The 15,093-nt window shown below is 41.0% G+C and overlaps 1 protein-coding gene and 1 long non-coding RNA gene across 2 annotated transcripts in view; one reads left to right on the top strand and one right to left on the bottom strand.

The window, feature by feature from the left end:
* tenm2b (teneurin transmembrane protein 2b) overlaps positions 1-15,093 on the top strand; it is a 185,273-nt gene that overhangs the window by 54,897 nt on the left and 115,283 nt on the right.
* Positions 5,831-7,336, bottom strand: LOC125311966. The gene is made up of 3 exons (XR_007196543.1): positions 7,264-7,336; positions 6,669-7,021; positions 5,831-6,441 (listed from the first exon to the last, which is right to left on the bottom strand). It is a non-coding gene; the product is annotated as an uncharacterized LOC125311966 (long non-coding RNA).

Here is a 15,093-nt window from a genome sequence, read left to right as displayed (position 1 = left end):
CCTGAGATTATAAAAGCTGTGGCGGTTGTATAGCTATCATTGCTAGCAGTGATTTTGAACAGAACTTACTATGGCAGATATGATTGGATCGGAAAAATCAAAGAGACGGATTACGCTCACGCCTGTTAGTGCCAAGCTAACGAATCCTGAAATAACTTGAAGACCTGAAACTTTCGTTAATTTTTTGAGTAAACCGAATGATGCCGTGGAATACCAATGGTTGTTGAACGATGGGCGCATCGGAGGCTATGTTTTTGACAAGAAAGATCGCAGTGTGAAGATATACACTTTGGCATCGCCGGATTTGGTGTTTTCAGACGACATGGCACACATTTCATTTTGTGATGCCGATTGGGTGATGTTTAGGGATGTTTGGAATGATCTTGAACATCCTGCTATGGACACCACCTTCACTGCAGCATGGAATAGGCCGTTCTGTACCAAGTCTTACCATATTTATGCTAACTGTCCACAGGATTTCATTCACCTATCTAGCAGTGCATACAGACCAATATATAATTATGAAGAAGATTTGTATAAATTCGCAGATACACCTAAAGTGCAGTATCTTTGGAAAGACCGGCATGTTCTAAGTGATGTTTTCAAAAAGGTTGATAGATTGTTCAAATGGAGTGCTGATTTGGAAAGATAACATGGCGTCAAGGCGTGTCTTTTCCAGACGCTTTCCTCATTTTTCAAGAGGATCCAGTAATTGAGCAAGAAATGGCGCATTATGACATGGATTATTTGTGTGAGAGATTTGGAATGCTAACTTTGGCGGATGATTCAGAAGATGTAAGAAAAGGCAATCTTGAGACAGTTGACTATACAGCGCATATACCGCTAACAGAGGCTGTGACGACAGAAGTGGGTTATACTAACGAAATGTCGCTGGCCAAAACATTGGTTGGGGGCTTTGCTGATTACAAAAACGACTGAAGATAGAGGAGTGGCCACACTTGATTGGATAGCGGAGAAGTCTCAGCCCCCCAGACTACATCTTTTGAAAGGTGAGTGACTACACGCGATCACACCAACCAAGAGCATCCATGCGACTACGTTAGTTACGTTACTACTAACAGACGTTGAGATGACTGAAACGTATGTATGGCATGATGAGATGATCGACTTAGAAGAATATGAAAATGATGAAACACTAATGATTGCGTCACCAGCAGATACCTGTTAATCTTCGTTAGCCCCTGCAAGATATCATATGTTGAGGGGGTTATGCTATGAAGATGTGTTGCTTAAATATTCTGAAAATTTTAATAGAAATGATAATATGGTTTCATTATTTGTGAAAAAATTACAACCATGTAAATGTATATGTAATATATTCACATGTGTGCAGCATGCTCAGCTCAATGATCTAAAAAAGTGTTGAAATGTGTCATAATAAATAAACAAGTCAAATGATATTTCAGAGTTATGTTTTTTATTGAAAGACATAGAAATGGAATTTACACATCATAAGTCATAAATGTATCAAATGTCACACAATATCATAAACCAATATAAAAATGAGAAAATCGCAGGAAAACAAAAAGAAAAACATTACATTTTACAATTATTACAGCCTTTGTGAACATCAGACATAAGCAATGCATAGTAATTGAAGCCATGCTAATGCATCTAATTGTGGTGTTGAAAAACCTGGGGATTCTGATACCACATTTACTGGTTCTAAAGCTCTGACTGGTGTATGAATAGGTGTACTATTTCTTTTCAGTGCTGTGATTGAGGGCCTGTCCACACAGAGACGCTTTTTAGGTTAAACGCAGAGGTTTTGCTTCGTCTTGGCCGAGCGTCCAAACGAATCCTGTAAACGCACTGCCCGAAACCGCACTTTTCTGAAACCTGGTCCCAGAGTGGAGAAATCTGAAACCGTAGCCCGTATGAGTTTGTTTAGACAGCTTAAACCGCACATCCTGCTTAGCGTATCGATGATGTCATCGCCACACCTCAGCTGCCCTGGACTTGCACTTATAGTATTGCCTAACAATACTAGTTTTCATACATGACATTACCTACGATTACACTCCGTTAAGATAAATATCACAACTGATGCTGCGTAGTGCCGATAGCTTATGACTTGGTGGACTGAACACTGTTTTTCCCAGTGTTTTTTTATGCATTCTAGCTACTGTCAGTGACGCGAGAGAACTTAAGTTATTAGGAAAGTGCGGTGTAAGTTTAGGCTAAATTAATTTGTGCGTAGTGCCAGTGTCATTCATTTATTTTACATGTCTTACAACATATATACATGCATTCACAGTCGAGTGAAATCAGATATAAGCATACAAAGACGCTTAGAACTCACGTTAAGCCGATGGTAGCACACTGAATGCGAATGCACGATTTGATGCAGGCAAAACTATTGACTTACTAACGAAGGTTTTATAGCAATATTATAAATGTGGCGACAGAATAGCCTAGAACTTGGGTAAGCCTTATGCGTTTAGTAGCCTTTAATTGCGGTGATAGCCAAAACTAATGTGAATCACGGACTATCCTACAACCAAAGAAAGTAAAGGTGATTAGTAGGCCTAGCTGCTACCTGCGTTAGCCAAATAAAGGACGGGACTGCACCCTTCACAAACCGTAAAATAAAGTTTATTAGTTTTACAGTTGACTACAGTTGACAGTTCACCATCAGTTCACACAAACAATTCTGGTTTCCTTGCACTAGCCATTTCACCGTAGCCTATTCTGTCTGTTTTAAAAGCGCACGTTTTGCAAGTTTTGGTGAATTTCTGTAAAGACACAGTGCCCGTGGATGGATCCGTAGGGACGCAAATATTCTTGATACGGTTCCAGGGAAGACGGAGGAAAAAAAGATCAGTTTGGTACGTGTGGACTAGGCCTGAATCTTTAACTAGTCTATTTGGTATTGTAGAAAGAGGAATGTTTAGCATCGCAATAGCTCTCAGAAATTCATGCCAGCCTTGAGGTCGCCTGCTATGGCTCACAGCATGTGGCCCTGTGACCAGATCAAACACATGCGTACCTGGAATGGTTAAGCCATTAAAAACAAAAGACCCAGAATCGTCCCACGATGCTATGCCTTGAGAGTTGTACATCTTTTCCAATATATATTCTGCATTCTTTTTACTTCTCCGGGGGACATTTTTTAAAACCTCAGAGGCTACTTGATTGGTCTCAAAAGTGGGGGGTGTAGTCTGAACTGTTAAACTTTGTGTTGCGTCACCAGTTGCCGGCTGCTGTGGACGTGTGGAAAGCTCAGTGTCAGCGTATTTGTCTCAAGGTCGCCCTGTTTAACCAGGGCCAGATATCTCTGTAATAACGATGCATAATGTTTGGCTTTTTCATGTGGTGTCAAATCTATTTTACTCAAAACATTTTTCATAGCTACGTCCAACTCATTTTCAACAGACTGTCTCAGGGAAAAGGAATGATGTCATTTTTTAATCGCTCCAATTGTCTTTGCGGTACCAGATACATTTTCTCAACATACTCCATTACTTCTAACTCTGTCTTGATGTAAACAGACTTGTTATAAACGGCTGAGCAACACTCAAGAGAGGTGGAAGAAAACCGCCTTTCTGGTTAATCGTACGTCTCTTTATGCGTATGCCTATTTTCTTGTCAGCCCTTAATTTTATTTAATTCTTCTTTTTATGTAGTTTTCTATATTGTGCATCTGTTAAAGGTATAGTACCATAAAGAATATTCAGTGCCACCTCACAGAGAGCTAAGATTAACTCATCTGACGCCGAATTTAAAATTAAAAAACACCTCTGTTCCGTTTTAGCTTTAAGTAGACGCTTCAAAAGAGGTATAGTTCTACCAAGTCTCTCAGACATATTCGTATCACAGTTTCTTTTTTTCAGCACATAAACAGCCTGATGCTCTGAAAGCAAATCTGTTCTGAGGCGATACAAATCCGGTGTTTTTGCTTTATAGTCAATCAACAGGTAGCCGTAGGGTTTCTCAGTGGCATTTTTAAAAGATTTGAGAAAGAACTTTGTGTTATCTGTAGTATTTTTGAAAACAATTAAATAATTAGTGTTCACACTGATTGTCCTGCTAGACTTGCCCTGGAAAAACAGATTCTGAACCATATAAATTGCACTAAGATTGCAATGATGAACATATTGTGTAGACACTTTTTCTATTTGTGTATTGCTACTGGCATCTTTCATCACATCATCGATTATTAATCGTTCTGTTTAGCGTTAATTTAGCGTTAATTCATCGTTCTGTTTAGCGTTAAAGAGTTGAGACGACGCGGTACAACCGTGTAATCGCCAACAACACCACCATTTCTTACTAAACGTTCTATGGTAGCACTATCTAAATCATAATCATGGGTCCTGTCATGAACAACATCAACACCGCTACCATGGGGCTGCACATCAGATCTGCTAGGCATCACATTCACACTTGCTGCGGGCTCATCATATGAAATAGCTGTAGGACGCCTGTCATAACATCAACTGCTCCCCTTCTGCGCACCGGAACTACCAGGTATCACTTCCACACTTGCTGCGGGGTCATCATATGAAATAACTGTAGGATCCCGGTTATTAACAACATCACCACCGCTCCCCATTTGCACTCCGGAACTACCAGGTATCACATCCACACATACTGGGGGGGTCATCTTGACTGTGGATTAATGGAGACTAAGAGGCTCCTGTTATATGCTTCCAAATTCTGTTTCATGCGCTTGATAATAGGGTTGTCAGGGTTAGGGTTCTGTAAAACTCCAGCGATTTTACTTCCAAGCCGACCAGCTATTGTATAGTGTTAACACAATCAGTCTGATCATCTCTGGTAGCCTACATTTATCAGGCGGTTCAATATCATGGTAGGCCTACCCACAGTTTGAATCGTCATTTCTATTGCGTTTATTTGGTGGTGGCATGGCTTACTCGACAAATTTTCATGACTTTTTAAAGCAACACCAAAGAACTTTCCCTCTGTCGCACGCATGCTATTTGTTTATCCAGCACCGGCTTTGTAAATAACGATGTCCATAGACAAGGTAGAATATGTTGCACGATTTATGAAAGTACGATGTATTGCGACATCAGATGCAAGTCAAATTTGTAGTTTCCTATGTCTCATTCCATCGAACTACAGATCCGCTACCCGATCTGGCAAACTTACATAGTGGTTATAGCCGACAGAGGGTCGCGAAGAGAATGCAGAAGTGCCATTCACCCTGTTACGAGTTGATGAACCACTGAAACGATTTTGGAAACGATATTTTAAGGTACAAAAACTCTTTGGTGTTGCTTTAAGTGAATGACGTGAAAGTGAAAGTAAGACATCTTTTGGTAGTACAAATACTTTCAACAAAAAAACTGGTGTTAAGGTTGCTTTTTTGGTAGTACAAATACTTTCACCACAAAAACTGGTGCTCTAAATAGCGATTCTGTTTTCTTTCTTTGAAAGGTTCTCTTATTGACGCATTGAACTGCAATTTCGATTAACACTTTCTTTTACAAGGCGGAAGTATTTAGGCGCAGAATAGACGTGCGCTTTCAGGAGCAGTCTTTGTACATACCGCAGAATACATAATTAGGCGTTCTTTACTCTTCCCATCACATCTTTTTATGCTAAACTCCCACTTTCCCCTGGATCCTCCCATGAATGCATATGCATGACATGACAAACGCAATCTGCCACTTTCAGCTCCCGCGCCGATAGAGGGCTGTGAAGCGAATGCAGAAGTGCCGTTCACCCTGTCACAAGTTGATGAACCACTGAAACGATTTTGGAAACATTATTTCAAGGTACAAAAAACTCTTTGGTATTGCTTTAAATATTAGCCTACACATGTATACCACTCTTCCACAATTATAGCCGTAAAAAACAACAACAAATAAAAAAACTTAAACCTTATAAACAATCTATCACACCGAGGTTAACACCATTCAGATCAACAGATCATCATTAAAGTAACATTTCATTTCAGTATGCCATCGATAACAGCTTCAAATTTGTTTAAATGATCCCTGCTAATCTTCAGCAGAGTTTCCACAGCACCAATAAGCAGATCTAGCACTATGTCGCGTGGATCTATTACTTCCGTAGCTCTACGAGCCACAGATTTAGCATCATTCAGTCTCAGCGCAACACTATCCAATGCTGATTCTAAATCTGTGTAATTATAACGACCTGAGTTTATATCACACACTGCTAAACCTGCAGAGGGTCCAGCCACCCCCGGTTCAGAAACATTCAACGAATCTGACCTTTCATGTAGTTCACACGGGTCGACAACCGCATCCTCTAGTAAAGTCGCATCAGATTGGTCGTCAAAATTGAGTTCTGTATCACTCCATAAATCCACACGGTTAATGTCCTTTGATTGAATATTAACAATAGGTTGGTAGTCCTTTGAATGTGTAATCCCCCTGTTGATAGATGCGTCTCCAAGACCTATTGCGTCATCGTGTGCGTTGTTTTCTGCAAATGAAATGACCGGAAACACATTAGGCTACCATGCTACACTATAGGCCTACATGTATGGAGATTAAAACAACTAAACATTAAATTACTGAGATCTCCAAATTGTTACCGGTAATAATTTAGACCTACATGCTACCCCCAAGTGGGTGTCACAGTTATAAACATACCACAACATTTGATTTATCAAAGGGGAAAGAATGAAATATTGTGAAATACCAACTTACCCCGTATCACTCGCGTTACCCCAGTAAAACGCTTAGCAGGCCTCGCAGTTTTGGCTAGATCTTCAGACTCGCTATAACGTCTCTTCTTAGTATCCACACAATAGGCATGGTCGTAAGATGGTAAGAATTCTGTACCAGATGTAGATTTACTGCTTGTCGCATCGTCTAATACAGATCCCCGAGCGTCGCACCCAAATCGTCTTTATCAGGGATCAAGAATACTGTATCGAGTTCACACCCTAGCGCAGCAGGCCTGCTGTCTTCATCCGCATCCAACTCGTCTTCATCAGCGCACAAGAGACCAGATGTTTCGAGGCTGATAACACAGTGACCAGCTAGATCATGGGATAGCGCTACAAAACAAAAAAAGAAGAATAAATATGCGTGTGAAATACGTTTTAGATTCGAACATAAAATCAACCAGAAACTCTGACAAACCATACCTTCATCACCACCACCAGTGTTGAGTATATCACCATTGACTAAAATGCATAAAAAAACAGAATACTGAAGTTTGCAAATACTGTTTAGTAAATGCTTAAACAAATACAATTTCACTCTACCTGTTATAACATTTAGATAGGGGAATACTTACAAAGTTGATTTACACCTCTGGGTCTGTCATTAAATCCTGAATCAGATGTATCCAATGGATTAGAACCACTCAGGAACAACACACTGTTAAAATAAAAAGTGTGAATGTCAATGAAATATTTCATATGGGTCATAGACATATATATATATATATATTTATATACCAGGATGGCTGGTAAAGTGGTTAAGGCTGTTGGACTTAAGATCCAATGGACATATGTTGTCCGCGTGGGTTCGAACCCCACCCCAGGTAAAAACATTTTAGGGTCAAGCCATGGCCTACTCACAGATTGGGATAAATGCAGAGACCATTTTCCCTCACAAGATCAAAAAGTATACTTAAGAGAATATTTCTTAATGTAGACACATACTCACATGCATAGCGATCCATGCTGATCCTCTTCCTTCTGACACCAACCAGGTCAAGAATGAAAACTGGTAAATTCAGATCCCAGCTATACGGGTTTTTAAACATTTGGGGTGGGGCGAATCAAATAATGTGGGAGGGTGATATAACGTCACAATAGTATGAGGCGTGTCTTTCATTGCTCATGCTTAGGATTCAAACCACACAGGCCCTAGACCACCAGCAAACAAAGCATTGACAACAACCCCAGTCATCACCTACCCATGCACAGTCGTTATTACAATTGCCCCCCAGACAACCACACCCTAACCATTTACATGTATTTAATTGTTGAACATTCAACCAAAACACACCACTTACATTAGATAATACAGAGCCGTTAGTGGCTCCAGGACACCCATCTGGCCATCCACCACACCCATAACGCCTCGTTATATTGTCACTATGTGGCTGTATACATTCCACTACTCAAAAAAATGTCTTTACAAAGTTTGTTGGGTCAAGTATATGTAACTATTTATCATATCCAACCTGATATGGGTTTCGCACAATATCATCCAGAGACATGCCGGGGCAAAACACACCCACTACAAAAGGGTTTATAGATAACCATCTGGCCTCCCACCATACCCCCAACACCTTATTATAATGTCACTATGTGTCTGCATACAGGCGTCACTACTCATAAACAGTTCTTTTACAATGTTATCCGCACTAGTGTACACAGGTAGTAGGCAGACCCCCCCACATGGAAGGGTCTCACAAACAATACACTCAGAGACATGCCCGGACAAAACACCACCCCTACAAGTATGGGGGATCATAGACCATCATTTTGGTCACCTACGACCACCATGAATTCAGTTATAAAGGTCACATTACAATGCATAGCATCTAGCTAACACATTTTTCAACAAAAATCACTAACAACATGCTAAACAGTTTATTGGCTATGCTAGTAGCATACTATATGTTTATTTCCAGCTATTAACACTCATATACATTTCATACAAAGTTTAACTGACACATAATAATAACAACAAAACACACATGTGGGTTTGGGGCCAATATGGCCGCCATGGGGTTTGGCACCAGTCATATGACTGTCACATGACTCTACATCCAAAATGGCTGCCAAGGGGCGTGGCATTTTTTGACACCAGTCACATGACGGTCACATGACTCAACATCCAATATGGCTGCCAAGGAGGCGGGGCCTTGTTTGACGTCACTCACGTGACTCACCAAAACAATAACAAACAACACGTGGGTGACACGCGTGGCTAATTTGCATAAAAAGGGGGTTATGACGTGATTTATGATGTTTCAGGGGGCGGGGCTTATTTTGACAGAAAGTCCATGATAATCTACAGTACACCCAATGTTTACTGACTGATTTCGGTCTTCGACGCAATTGGATTACACTACAAACGTCATCTGTTTAGCTCGCCTCTGGCCCGCCTATATCAAATACACCGATGTGATTGGTGCCCCACAATATAGGGAAATAAGTAATGAGCATCATTACTCATTGCCAGAGTGACTCGCTAAACAAATTCAAATTGTGCTCCCGCGAGAACTCTAGATTTCCAGGGTACCTCTCTGAAGCACCCAGTGTGGCTTGCGCCTCACTTGAAAAGCCTGTAAAGAAGATTTCAGTCTTTCCTTGAGTTCTCCAGGAGCTCCATCTTCCTGCACCCTTCTCTTGGCAGTGTTCACATTAGCAGTTTTAACGTTAGCTGAGTGGTATCTCTTGGTCAACCTGGTGTTCAGCCCAGATGACAGTTGTTTTTTCAGGTTTCTCTCTTTCTCTGATTTGATCTTGGCTATGGTGGAGTTGCGACAGATCCTATAATTCTTGTTCCTCTGTTGTGTTCACTTTGGTCTGAGCTGGCCTCGGATGGTATTGAAGTTGGCTCTCATGGCTTCCATGAAGCAGCCACATTCTTCTCTCAACTCTCCTCTCACTTCCATTTTGCGCTACTTAGAATGTTCAGTAGATTTCTAAATGGTAATGAGTGATGACGGCAGCGTTTTAAAACGCTAGTTGTAATGATTTACGTAAATCCACACATTCAAGATTTCAAGATTTTATAGCACATTAATGAAACAGGGTTGACCCAAAGTGTTTTACAAATAATAAAATAATAATAACAACAATCATAAAATAATAATACAAAAACAAAACTCCTACATATGAAGAGATAAAACGATAAAACAATAATAATCATAATAATGTGTTATTATTTCTAATATGCTTAATGCAGGCTTAACAACTTTTTAAAAACTGTTCACTGCTAATTTTAACTATTGTAATGTGCATCTGTAAGTCGCTTTGGACAAAGGTGTCTGCTAAATGAAATGGAATAATGTAATTCAACTGAATTACTCCAATGGCTCCAGCTATGCCCTTACTGTAGCCTCATATTTTAACACCATTCACAGTTCAAAGATTTGAACAGAACTGCATAGACTGAACACATAGAGAAGACATAACCAGTAAATATGACACACTGCAAAACACTGAAGAATCAGAATCTCATTTTAGAGCACGCCATTTATTCGAAGCATTTCACACCTGTGTCATAGCAAAGGTACGGTGGCATGGTGAATCTCCAAATGTTCCCAGTCATGCCCGTCTGCGACAGATGCTCGTTTCTAGTCAGTAGTGTAATTTCATGATTGTTTACAATCCATTACTGTTTCTGTGTTGGTTGAATAATGTGCATTGAGCCATTAGGTGGTCGCTTCATATGGAAAATAATGGTGACGGTGCTGAACGTTTATTTAACGTGTCAATGGCGGCAGCGAAAGAGGTAATTGAGAATTGATTTGGCAATAATGACTTTTCATATGTCCCCAGCAGAATGCTGATGCCATCTGATTAACTTGCGAGACGCCAATTTGGCACTTAATGGGGTCAGCCCTTGTCCTTTGCACAAGACGAACTGACTGTCTGAGGCCTAAAATAAGACTGTTCCATCATTATTCCTCACTGGATTCTTAGTATTCTGTAGTTTAACACACACACACACACACACACACACACACACACACACACATTTGCATGCATGCACATGCATGCGCGCACACACACACACACACACATTTACAATTTACATGCACGCGCATGCACACACACACACACACACCCACACACCACATGTGTGCAGACACGCAGCCTCTTTATTAAGCCACACCCACTGATGGGAATAGAAACAGGAGTCCCACTTCATCAGTTCCACCCTGGACAAACATAGCATTAAGTCACCAGTAGAGAAGGAGAAATCATGTGGACGTGGTGGTGGTAGTGTCAAAAGAGCAGCATTACAGTGGGTTCTTTGGAGACAGTGTCAAAAGAGCAGCATTACAGTGGGTTCTTTGGAGACAGTGTCAAAAGAGCAGCATTACAGTGGGTTCTTTGGAGACCTCCGAGCAAGTTCAAGTTCAACAGGAATTGCTGAATAGGATAATGTTGATTGTGTATTACAGTATTATTACATCATGCCATCCTTTGTGTATTGTTATACATATTTTATACAAGTTTATTCAATACTTCAACTCTGTTATGTTCTGCATGTTAGAGATTAAACCTTAAAGGTGCTCTAAGCGATGCTGGGTAACGTTTGACTTTCAAACAAAACAGAGAGATAGCTCGCTACTTCCTCCCCCTCCCTCCCGTGCTGCTCCCATGCAATTGAAAACTCTCCTAAACACGCATCTCGTCTGCGATTTGCACAGTTTATGATGTTTTTATGGCCTAGTTTTGCCCAGGTTGTTTTTGGAGCCTGGGCTGTCCACAGAGATCATGTTTTTTCAGAGTGTATTCAGGACACAGACAGCTAGTGGTTGGTTAGGTGATGTTTGCTGTAAGTGACATAAGATGTTTTAGCATAAAAAACGCATGGCATCGCTTAGAGCACCTTTAAATAAAGTTTAAAGCCTCTACTTCTGCAACAACAGCAGCTCTCTTATTTCAAGTGTATGGTGTCATTTTCTGTTGAATTGATGTGCTTACATCATGCTTCATCCTTTGTTTATTGTTTGTGAGAGTGGGAATGTTGTTTATTGTTTGTGAAAGTGGGAATGTTGCATTTCTCATGCTCATTTTGATTTGATGTTCGTGTCTCTCACCTCAAGCATACTTTGATGATGAGGATGAAGACCCATACATTGACTACCTCTTCAGTAAGTGCTTGCCATTTTTGTGTAAGGTGTTTAATTGTTTTTAATCTGTTGTCTGTGGTGTCTGTGTGTTCCCTGTATATGGGTGTGGAAGAGCATACAATTAATTATATTTTTTAAGTGCACATAGAAAGATTGAAAATATAGAGGGATGTGTTCAATTTTCATATTCTATAAATATTTCTATTTCTAATTCCAAACACAAATACCAACTGTGAAATGGCTTCTAAAGTTAATTTAGTCCTATTGTGTTTGCAAACTCCAGCTGATGCAGTAGCAGCTGAGGGCTCCATTCGAGCATGGAGATTTTTCTCTTTTTTTTATCTTCAGAACCTGAATGCAGGTTCTCACCGGAGTTCTGGAAAGTTATCTTGGGATTTGCGAGGGATCGCGTCTCTCCTGTCGAAACAGGAGCAGATTGTCACCCTTGTCCTCGTGTTCCTGCTCGTCCTCTCGGTGCCAGCCGTCTCTGTCTTTGACTGATTGCCACCCATTTTCCCAGCTGAAATCCGACTCGCTGGGGGGACAGATTGTGCGCTCTTCATCATAAACCAGTCATTAAGAGCTCCATTAATCACGGTGCTTTAAACAAACCCCGGGCCAATTAGCCCGACCCGCCACACTGACACACCTTCTAAGCCTGTCTGCTGCTGGGCCACGGGAAGAATGGGAGCTGACGCCTTCAGTAAATCACTTCAGCACAGATATTATCACTTCAGCACAGATATATTCTCCCAAAATTGCATTGCTTCCACATTTTCTATTGTGTTTGTATTGGAATTGTGTTTTTTGGAATATATATATATATTTTTACAATGGATAAATGAATCAAGAGGCAGAAAAAGAGGCAGTCAATTTCACACGTGTACAATGTTTAAATGTTTTATGCATACAAGCTTACCTCAATTATGGATCTTTCCATTTTGAGAGCAAAGGTTTGCTCAGAGCATGCTAGAGATGAAAACATGATGTTGAATACCCTAAATAAAGTCTACAGCCTCTACCTCTGCAACAACACCAGCTGTCTTATTCCAAGTGTATGGTGCAATTTTCTGTAGAATTACAATATTCAGTGATCTTGTCATTCACTTTTAGATATGTTGCCAAAAATGCACGCATTTATCAAAGTTAGTGAAGGTATTTTAGCTTAAATTAATTTTCAGCCACTTCAAAAATAAAAAATGAATAGCTAAAATAGCCAGTGCATAAATCAGTGACTCCAGAAAGAGCAGAAGAGATCCGGTCAGCCTGCTAAAGATGGCGGCTGACTGTAAATGACACTGGCCGGTCCAGTGGCCTTATTTGGGGGCTGTTTGGGGAAGTGTCCAGCGGTGGTATGGTGATTAGATGGGTCCGGTCTGAATGGGCACTGTCCGGTGCCGTCATTTCTGTTTGCTGGAGCAGCCCTCTGCCTGTTGAAGTGGTGCAATGGCTCTTTGCTTTTTGCTTCAGTGCTGTGTGACTCCCACTAGGCGCAATGGCAGCCTGCTGATGCTGCTCAATTGATCTGTCTCCCTTGTTGGCCTTCTTTATCAGCACCCCTCCCCCCCTTCCCATACCTGCTGCTGCGTGTGTGATGTGATGGTGTGTGTCTGTGTGTGTGTTTGTGTGTGTGTACACGCATGTGTGTATAGCTGTGTGTATACTGTACACTTGTGTGTGTGTGTTTGTGTGTGTGAGTGTGTGTGTGTGTGTGTGTGTGTGTGTGTGCTTGCATGTGTGTGTGTGTGTGTGTGTGTGTGTTCCCATCGTGATGTGGGTGTGTGGTGCTGATGTGTGAGGCTTGGGGGGGGGGATTCTCTCTTATCTGAGTTGATGAGCAGGCTTTGCTGCCATATCAAACAGGGCCTCCATTCTCCGGCTCGGCGGGAGGTCCGCGCTCCCTTCTGAAGGTCTCTCTCAAAAAGCCCCCTCATTTTCACTGGGCTTTCAGTCACCACTGAGCCGTCTCAGTCACCGCCACAGCGCCGACGCTCAGCCCACTCCACTTTACCAGCCAGAATGCACTCGCATTACACACAGGGCATACACATCACGGCTGAGTTCATATGCAGGAGGACCATCCACAGGCTCCCAAGGCTGAATGCAGAATACCTCAAAGTGAACTGACACACAGTAGCCTTCAAAACCAGCCTAAGTCCTGCAATTCACCATTGAGCTAGTTATAGTTTTTCATTATATAACTTGGTATTACTTATTTTAAAAACCTTGGATTTTGTTGTCCAACTGTTGTACATCAGGTAGAGTAAATTGATCAACTGAAATGTGTAAACAGAAAAATCTTTTTTTGTTGGACAGGATTATATTATGCAGAAATTGAATTGTGTGTGCAATGTCAGTCAATCTAATAGACTGCGTCACCATGTGAAGATATACTCCAATGAGTATTCATTAGAAGAGTGCAATCTGGTGCAGCCGAGAGTTTCTCCAGTTTCTGTTAGATCAATGAAACCCACACCTGAGTAAAATTGTGGTGGCTTTGCTGAGCTGTATCGGATTATCGATAAGACTGATTGGTTGAGTGTGCAGAACATTGCGTGGCACCTTCAGTGGTTCAGAGCCAGACTGTGTCAATCACATTCACAGCATAAGAAGTCTGATTAGTGATCAAGAGTGTGCAAGAGTGACCGTGAATTTGCTCTCATCCACTAATCTAGAGGGCACAGACTGAACAGATGTTGTCGGTTTGGATTTATGAAGTAATTGCATCCATTTGTGGTTCGATGGCCAAGTGGATTCCCATGTTGTTTATTTGAAGGGGGTGGGGGGGTGAAGCCAGGTGGTATTCCAGGTATATGAGCATTTCCAAGGAACTGTAAACTTTTAAAACGAATGTGTTGAAAACAACACAACTTGCATTGTTTTTAACTCATCTCTGTGTCCAGATAGGGACAACACAGTTTGTGTTGTTTCCTTTTTTATTTGTTACACAATATGTGTTGAAAATAACACAACATTGTTTTTTTACACATCGCTGTGTCCAGATAGGGACAACACATTTGTTTTAAGAGTCTAGATAACTTAAACTAGTGCAGGGAACTTCGGGATACTTAGATCATATCACTGTACCGATTATTGTAAAGAATTAACAGTTGTTTTACAACATAATGCTCAACTGGTGGTACAAACATTGTAAATGCTTGCACGAAACCCTTCAGTCTTTGTCTTTGTCTTGTGTTTTTTGTGATTACAGTAGTCGCCCATTCATGTTTTGAAACAACAAAGATGTGCCACAACAAAAGATGCTAAAAGACTTTCATGAAAGCAACAAACTCACAC

Source organism: Alosa alosa, chromosome 2 (genome assembly GCF_017589495.1).
Source record: "Alosa alosa isolate M-15738 ecotype Scorff River chromosome 2, AALO_Geno_1.1, whole genome shotgun sequence".
In the NCBI taxonomy this organism is placed as follows: Eukaryota; Metazoa; Chordata; class Actinopteri; order Clupeiformes; family Clupeidae; genus Alosa; species Alosa alosa.
The sequence above is the reverse complement of the archived record's forward strand: the minus strand, read 5'-3'. Positions and strand labels throughout refer to the sequence as shown.